The following is a 9,011-nucleotide window of genomic DNA, read 5'->3' on the forward strand; positions in this document are numbered from 1 at the left end:
CTAGCATTAAAAGTAAGGCAGATGAATCTGAAAAATTGAAGTAAAAGGTTTGGATATAAAATTTATAAGAAAATTAATAAGGAAATTGGTATAGGTTAGAGATAGAAATGAGTAGAAAAAAAAAATATATTTTTGAATTTACATAATAAATTTGATTTAAAAATATATAGATATATAATTACCTTTTGGTTTTTCTTTTTTTGAAATCAGGAACTGTAGTCATTTAGATGTTTGCTATAGCTTTTTATTTTATTGAATGATGAATTTTAAAAGGGCGACGCTCGTGCAGTAAATTGTTTCCGTTAGCGTATTTTGATTTAGAGACGCTACAGTTAATATCTATAGAGAGAGAGTTTTTTTTTTTTTTTTCGCCCTATTCTACGTGACTTCATGTATACCACAAATAAAAAGCACGGATTTCCGAAACGATCGTACAGTTAATTGACTTTGTTGTTGTTCCTTCTTATGAAACTGATTTTTAATTTAATTAAATTTTGATTTTTAAATTTTAAAAATTTTAAAACTTTTAAATTATAAATCACATTACTTATATATATATATATATATATATATATATATATATATATATATATATATATATATATATATAAATGTTTAGAGGTACAGAATTTATATACAGTCTTGAAAATAATAAGCGGAAGTTTCTCAAGAGCTCTTTCGGCTATGATCTCATCAGGAGAAAATCGATAGCGTACAAAATAATATAATGTCGAAAATAAAGAGTCCTAATGGGGAACTTATTAAATGTGCCAAAAGTACGGGGACACTAAAATAAATTCTATTTTATATCTATCGGTACAGTGCGAGTCTTGTCGAACGTTCAAGGGGGTGCTTTCTCACTACAATTCACAGAAAGCCGACGTTTACTGGCCTATATGTGAACTGGTTGTCTTTTGTACCAAAATCACGTAAGGTCGGCTTACTTAATACTTTGGTACATAGAGCCCTCATGAATTGTTCACCTAACAGATTAGATGCCGAACTCGATAAGATCAGGGAAATATTCATCAATAATGGTTATCCTGTTGACCTTATTGATGATTGTATTTTCAAAAAGGTTGCGGATTTTAAATCCCATAAAAAGTTTGGACCCTTGAAATGCACGGTTTATTTAAAATTACCGTGGATTGGGGAAAAGAGTAATAGACTTTCCAAACAGACTTTCCAAACAGATTCGCAGAAGTATTTACGCCTGCTTTTATTTTGTGTCCTTGCGTACTACGAGACCAGCTTTTCCGTCTTTTCGCAAGGATAGTTTGCATTATATCCAAAATAGCGATATTGTATATCAATTTAAATGTCAGTGCGATGCTGGTTAGGTTGGGCGAACATCCTTGCACCTTTTGACTCGTATAAAGCAGCATGCTCCACCGAAGATCAGACAAGGGAGGATGGGGTCTGGTGGTCTCCCTCCTTCTGCAGCCTTGGACTCTGCTATTGGCCAGCATAATAATAGTAATAATAATGTTTCTGAATTTTTTAGAAGAGGAGTCAAAATTTGATTTATTTGGATTCATCTTCAGTGCTATTTTCACAACATTTCGCCGATGTAACCGCCGACCTTCTTCAGGTGTATCTTGTTGTACTCGGGAATCTTTCTATCGAACTGAAAAAACTGCACGGAATTTCAAACGAAACTCTGCATTTAATCCAATTGTATTTCGAGTATCTTTTTACACTGAGGATTGAATTTCCAACCTCCAGAAGAGTGTAACTGTCAACTAGACTTACCAAGTACTTTATATTTAAGATTCGAGTGATCATGTATATATTCTGTAAGGGTGCCCCGCGCATGACATTTATAGTGAAGCAACAGCAAATTTCATTGTTTGAGTTCGGTAGAAATAGCATAGCATATAGATACTAATATAATGCTGAGTTAAATAAATATAAACTATTATTATTTTGGCGATTTCGTTCTCCTAGATTAGTTGGCCAAGTAAATTCTGAGAATCGTACCTTTCCTGCACTAAGCCCCAATACAAAGGCCTGTTATTCTACTGTAAAAATAAGTCATTTTTAAGTTAATTAAAAAAAAAAAGTTTGTCCTACTCAAACGTGTTTCAGACTCCCATACTTCGCAAAATACCCACCACCTCGTCCTTTCGAATATTACTCCTCTCTTAGGAATGGCCGCCGTTAACAAACCGTGTTCCCTGGAGTATGAGTGACAACAAGTCTCCTCAGATTTCCACGTACTCTCTTTCTATTTTCGATAATCATTGCAAATAAGTTTACCTTATTACATCAGTTGTTTACGACTGATTTCTCGCTGATAATGTTCCATAGGTACCGCAACCAAGATTCCAATGAAAGTCTGGGTGGTACTTTCCCTCCCCAGTGTTTCCCTCTTCGCTTCACAACTGTTTGTTACACCAACTGACATTGGCGCCATCGCTTCTTTTTGGGGATCAACTGCAGAATATCATGGGGTTTATGGCAGCTTCAGTGGAAGTTTGCATGGTATTCTCCTTTCTAGGTAGTTTGGCGTGGTTTCGGCACTTGAAGATTTTTTTCTAATAATTTCACCTGTTTCCTTCATTACCGTCTATTTTTTTCAAATGTTTTCGGAATTGTCCCTAGTGCTCCTACATCCATTGACATCGTAATAATTTTATTCATATTCCGAAATTTTTTAAACCCTCTGCCAATTTCCATGCATGTTTAGTTCCTATTTAACAGAATGAAAGCGAAGCTAGATACGCTCGTCGGATAAGAGACGAGGACAAAGTAAAGTTTTTGGTACTCTTGCATAATTTGACCCGAATACTCGTGAATTCCCGTCGTAACAGACGCAGACTAATGAGAACCCCCCCCCCCGGAAAATACAGGAATTCACGAGAGTTCGGGTCAAATTATGCAAGAGTACTAAGTTTTTAATCTGTTGAAAATCAAACTCCACATAATAAGCTCTCTGGATTTAAAAAAATAATTACACACCTTATTAGAATAGACTTATTAGAATAGACTTATTAGAATACACTTATTAGAATAGACTTATTAGAATAGACTTATTAGAATAGCATAATGTAGCGTTAGGGTTGCACTCCCACAGACGCTCGCGACAGCCGGCGGCAAACGCACCAAACCTTGGGGTGCACACACACACATCCGGTAGCAACGAACATAACAGTAGGGTCAAATCGTCAGATCAAGACGACAAAGGAAAAGGTCAACTAGGTCAGGAGGTGCAGCCCTATAAGCAAACCAGGTCACATATAATCAAGCAAAAGAAGGGGGGGGGAAACAGTCAAGAGATAAACACCGACAAGTGAGGCTCTAATTTATCCATCTCCTCATTCCGTTCCCTTCCGTTCTCTAGCTAAGACATCCAAAAGAAATAAGTTTTATATTGTTATATACAAACGAATTGACGAAATATCTATTATGCAATGGGGCACTATATCTGAGTGCAACAATGGTTTCTTACGCCCTCCCCCTCTGCATGGCTAGGTGGTGATTTGGCCGAAGGCTGAAAGATACGCAGTAATGCAACCCCAGAATTCCCTTTCCTCTATCGACCTTTTTCTGTCCGGACCGTCATGAGGTGAGCGCGTATTTTCTGTCCCTCTGTAAATGAGAGGAGGGTGCACCTCCCTCCTCTCATCATCAGTTAGTTTAGTTAGATTAATTTTGAAGGTTATCACTTTTAAATTGTCTTAGTGTATATATTGTATACATTTAGTAGAATAAATAGTTAATTATAGTACTCAAAAGACTTCAACCAGAACTAGCGCCCATCCGTACAAAATTGTTTAAACGTTGCTCATCCCCCTCTCAGTAAGACCAATAAGTCTCATGTGCGTCATGAGTAAGTTGCTGGAATCTGTGTTTTTCTGGGGAAGAAACTATGAAAATAAAAGACTTTCTTACATCAGGGGATCTCTACTGTGAAGCGATGGGATTTTGATGCTTGTCGGGTTTGTCGGGGGGATTTACGTCGAGGAGGTACAATGGCTTGTAGTTCGTCGGAGCATGTACCATTAAAATAATTGTAGAACAGGCAGAATGATGCAACATTTTGTCTATGGGACAGTGGTTGAAGCCTGGATGATAGTTCAGGACCTATCGGATAGGCGACTCTCTTTTGAACCTTGTCTAAGAGCGAGAAACTATTAGCAGATGCACCAGCCCAAATGTGGCAACAATACTCCATACATGGGCAAATGGTGGCCTTGTAGAGGCACAGGATACTTTCAAGCACGCTAGAGAAATCCCGCGTTTCTCTTAGCGGTTTCAGCAGTGCTCTCAATGTATCTGTTTCAACTCATGTTCCTTGTAAATGTTAAGTCGAGGAGGTTGAAAGAAATACTTTCAGGTAATGTATCTTTAGCCATAGCTATTATTGGTTTAGAAGGTTTCTTGTAATTATTGAAGGAAATAAGTTTAGTCTTGGAAGCATTGAATATGACCATACATTTATGTTCCCATTCCTCTACAGATTGGAAGTCTTCCTCTAGTTTTTCTGACATTGTTTTAGATATGTGTTCATTCGTTTTCCCCACTGTGCCTGTTATAGAGCTTGGTGTCATCAACAATTTATTGTCTAATAGAAACAATAACAGATATATTTCATTATTGCTCAAAATTTTACTGTAATATAAACCCAAATTAACAGTTATTATTAGTAATTTCAAAGTTTATTATAGTTAATTCATTTTTTATTTTCATCAAAGAAAGAAACCATGAACCTTTATTACTTCAGAGCAAATCGTAGGAATAGTTTGTAATAAATCATAAAATTAAATCGATAAAAGTGGCTTTCAAGCAACATTTAAACAATATTCTTTTCATTTTTAGAATATTAACTTCGAACTGTACAACCAATTTCATCCCAGATTAAGTCAATTGGAGAAAAATCTGGAGACTAAGGAAGCTAAGTCATAACTAGGCCTATGACAACAGCATATTCCTTTCCTTGTTTTGATTCTTAGGTATATATCCATTGATATCTTATATGTTTTTGTGTAGAGTGATGTGATCCTCGGTTGATTAATTGTCTCTAACTGTGTCGGGTATATACCCGAGAGTAAAAACAATGAAAAACATGCTGCTGTCATAGCCCTAGTCATAAATTCTTGCATTGCTTTGCATTCTATAAAATAACATTATGATACGCGTTCATATAAGTTGTAATTTTTATATAATGGCCGATACTAAACCCCCTTTCCAAACTTTAGTAGCACATTCCTGAAGAAAGATTGCATGTACCCGTTGTAGTTATTTTCATGTATGTAATTTTTTAAAGAAAAGATTCAATGAATTGCTAGCACAAGTTATTTTAACCATTAGCAGCAGCAACAACAGGAGCAGCAGCAGGAGCAACAACAACAACACAAACTACTACTACACAATATTACTACTACTACTACTACTACTACTACTAATAATAATAATAATAATTTGCTTGTTCTGTTCCTTAGTAAGTGAAAAAAGCCAAACTGCTTTAAAAAAATCCAAATTCACGAAATTTGACTTTTAAAACGACCAATCTGGCACTCAGGACAAGACTATAAAAGTTGCCTCCCTTTGATATAGCCTCGTTTTCGAATAATAATAATAATAATAATAATAATAATAATAATAAATGATCATTCTTGTAATTATGTAAAAAAGTAATTCGCAGTAATTTCGACGTGCAGCTGTTCTTCAACGAAGAAAGAAGTCAGTGAAACTTAACAGTAACCTTAGAGATAAACAGAGCAAAAAACGCACACACAAAAAAATTGTCTGTTAAGAGCTGTTGAACTGAAGGAAAAAATTAGAGATTGTCTCTTACAATGTGATTTTATTGTTTGTATTGAACTATGTAGCACAATATTATTTTCTGAGTATTTATTTGTACTTTTTCATTTGTCTCGTTTGGTACAGATTGTCTTTTGCGTCCTGTTTATTTATTACTTTACTATTTATCTATTTTCTTCATTTAATCGTTCTCTTTTACTGTTTCTTTTACGATTCTTTTTGCTTTAAGGTACTTTAAAAGTCTGAGTGTTCTCACTTATGTGTGTGTGTGTGTGTGTTCTATTCTCACACAGTTTCTTGCCTTGACGGGTCTCGACATGTATGCGCAACTATATGATTTGTAGAATCATGCTTGCCATGTCCAGCGGATGATATCTTCTTGATGCTGGTCTCCATCTTATGAGGAGTGTTACTTACTGCTGCAGATGGATCGATAACACGAGATGGATTGAAGCTTCGATTCTTTTATTAAAGGCAGGCCTATCATGAACCCTGGTTGCTGCGGAGAAACCCTAATCTCCTGTCTGTTCCATCTGCAGGCCAAAACTACTCTCATCCCACGTAGTCGCCAACCGGAAGCCTACGACCACAATTCCCGTTACCCCTAATTTCTGGTGCATTCTATCTAGGTTGATACCTGTCAACCCTAACCTTCTGTGACCCCACTACACTCGCTGATGGAAATCGAAAATATATCTACATAACTTGCTATTTCTACAACTACCTAGATAGCATTAAAGCTAGGATTCAGAATACTACACATTTAGGCCAGTTCTATATTTAAAATACAATTGACACTATTTGTATAGAAATGTCAATAAACTCATTTTCTGCGTGTTATACGGTTTTTCTGTCCTAAAACATATTTTGGCGATATCTCGGAAAATATCAGAATTATCAAGACATATTAGTTAATTCAATATATTTCTCAAAACCGACAACTCTGGTTATTAGCAATTAATTCGCAAATATATCCTTCGTGCTATTTTTGTAATGATGCATTTTCTTCCCTTTCATTTTATTCTTTTTATACCGATTTATACGTTTTTCGTTTAATATTTTGTTTCTAAATATTCCCAATTAAGGCCTATTCTTTTGTCGCATTTTTCTTTGAACTTCAATACTTTGGAAGTTAATTGATATGAAAACAAATATTAGTTTGAAACTAATAAAACATATTAGGGTTCCGTAAATTGTCTATAAAGAGTATATCCAGGTAAGACTACCAGAGACAAGCAATAGATACATTTTTTATAGAAATGTTAAAAAAACAAAAAACAAAAAACAAAAAACAAAAAACAACTTATATTTGCTGGGCTTTATTAGTTTTGTTAAAAAAAAACTAAAAAAAAACTAATTTTTGCGCTATTCAGAAAGATATTAGCTTTTTCAAAACATGCGAGATGCCTTCAATAAGTTTCCAGACTTTATTAGTATGGCCACTTTTATTTAGTCCCTTTCGAAGTATTCTTCTCCTTGTGCAATGCATTTGTTCTACCGTTCTAACAACTTCTAGACGGCCCCATGGGAATCCTCTTGTGTGAGCTTGTCAATCGCCCTCGTCACAGTCTCTTTCATCTCCTCTATTGTCTCACACCGACAGCTTCGAAGCTTTTCTTTGAACTTAGGGAATAACTAAAAGTCACAGGGAGCAAGGTCTGGACCATAGGGAGGGTGAGGAACTGTCTTGATATCCATCTTGGTCAAATAGTCTGTGAAAAGGATGAAGTTTTGGACTGGTGCATTGTCCTGGTGGAAATTCAACTGGTCGTTATGAAACAATTGAGGAAGTGCACATGATGACTTCCGGGAGGCCTTCCAAGAGTTGATGGAACGATACAACAAGTGCATTGTAGCCGGAGGGGAATACAGTTTCATTTGTGTACTATTGATATATTGCCGATACGAAAAAGACTGTAAATTTATTGAACGCACAGAACGAGCATCGCAGAAACGTACCCACGTTACGGTTAAGCTCTCCAGTAAACCATCTTATCAAAATAAGATTCGACGTTTCTAAATATTTTGAGATAAGGATTCGTTATTTGTATTATTATTCATCGGACTACTGTTCTCATCATGAGTGTGGTTGTCACAACGTTTCGGTCGATGTAACCTCCGACTTTCTTCAGGTGTATCCTGTCGAACTTGAGAATGTTTCAACCACTGCGCCACGGGTTCTTGCGGAACGCAGGGTAACATGGCGCAATGGTTAGAGTACTGGGAAAACTCAATTGTAAAAGTGATATTCTCCTGAAGGTTTAAGGTTCAATCCTCAGAGTGGGTGACCGAATAAAAAAAATACATTTCCGAATTACTTAAGGCCTCTATCCAGTCATGGCTGACGGAACAAGAACACGCTACCATCGTGAAGTAAATAAAGGGTCCCGCTCGAAATTCTGTCCAAATTCCCGAGTTCGACAGAAACATATCCCGAGTTCGACAAAATATATCTGAAGAAGGTTGGAGGTTACTGCGACCGAAACGTTATGAAATCACACTCAAGATGAGAACAGCAGTTTAATGAATAATAACACAAAATAAGATTGTTAGCGAATCTCCATGTATTGAAAGATTACAAGTTTGGGAAATATTTATCTTCAATAACTTTATAGAAATACTAGCATATTTATATAAGTATGTTTAAAAAAAAAAATAGAAAAACCGAATGAAATTATTAAAAAATCAACGTTTCGTCCTTATTCCAGAGGACATCTTCAGGATAATTGAAATAAAAATGTAAGAAAAGAAAAAGTCACTTATATAAGTATATTGTATTTTCATTAAATGTCGGGCCTCGAGTAAGACTAGAAGTTTATTGTGTTTTTGGGGACGACTTTTGAAACTAAAACAGTAGCTTTATTGTAGCGATTTATGGTATTTTTTAATCTACATTGAATAAATTAATAATATCTATCAACAATCTCGAGGAAATTTAATGGTTTTCCCTTTGGATGTGTATAACTTGGAATATATATATATATATATATATATATATATATATATATATATATATATATATATATATATAATTATTTTTTTATACACACACATATATATATATATATACATACATATATATATATACATACACACACATATATATAGTGAGTAAATGACAAACAACTATATTTAAAAATTTATGACGTTGACCATCTTATAATTTATTCCTTTAATTCAGTTGAAATTTACAATGATTGACAATATCTGTTTCGTAGCACAAAATCACTCACTTAATTATTATA

Source organism: Euprymna scolopes, chromosome 19 (genome assembly GCF_053919585.1).
Source record: "Euprymna scolopes isolate OS-2025 chromosome 19, ASM5391958v1, whole genome shotgun sequence".
NCBI classification, from domain to species: domain Eukaryota; kingdom Metazoa; phylum Mollusca; class Cephalopoda; order Sepiida; family Sepiolidae; genus Euprymna; species Euprymna scolopes.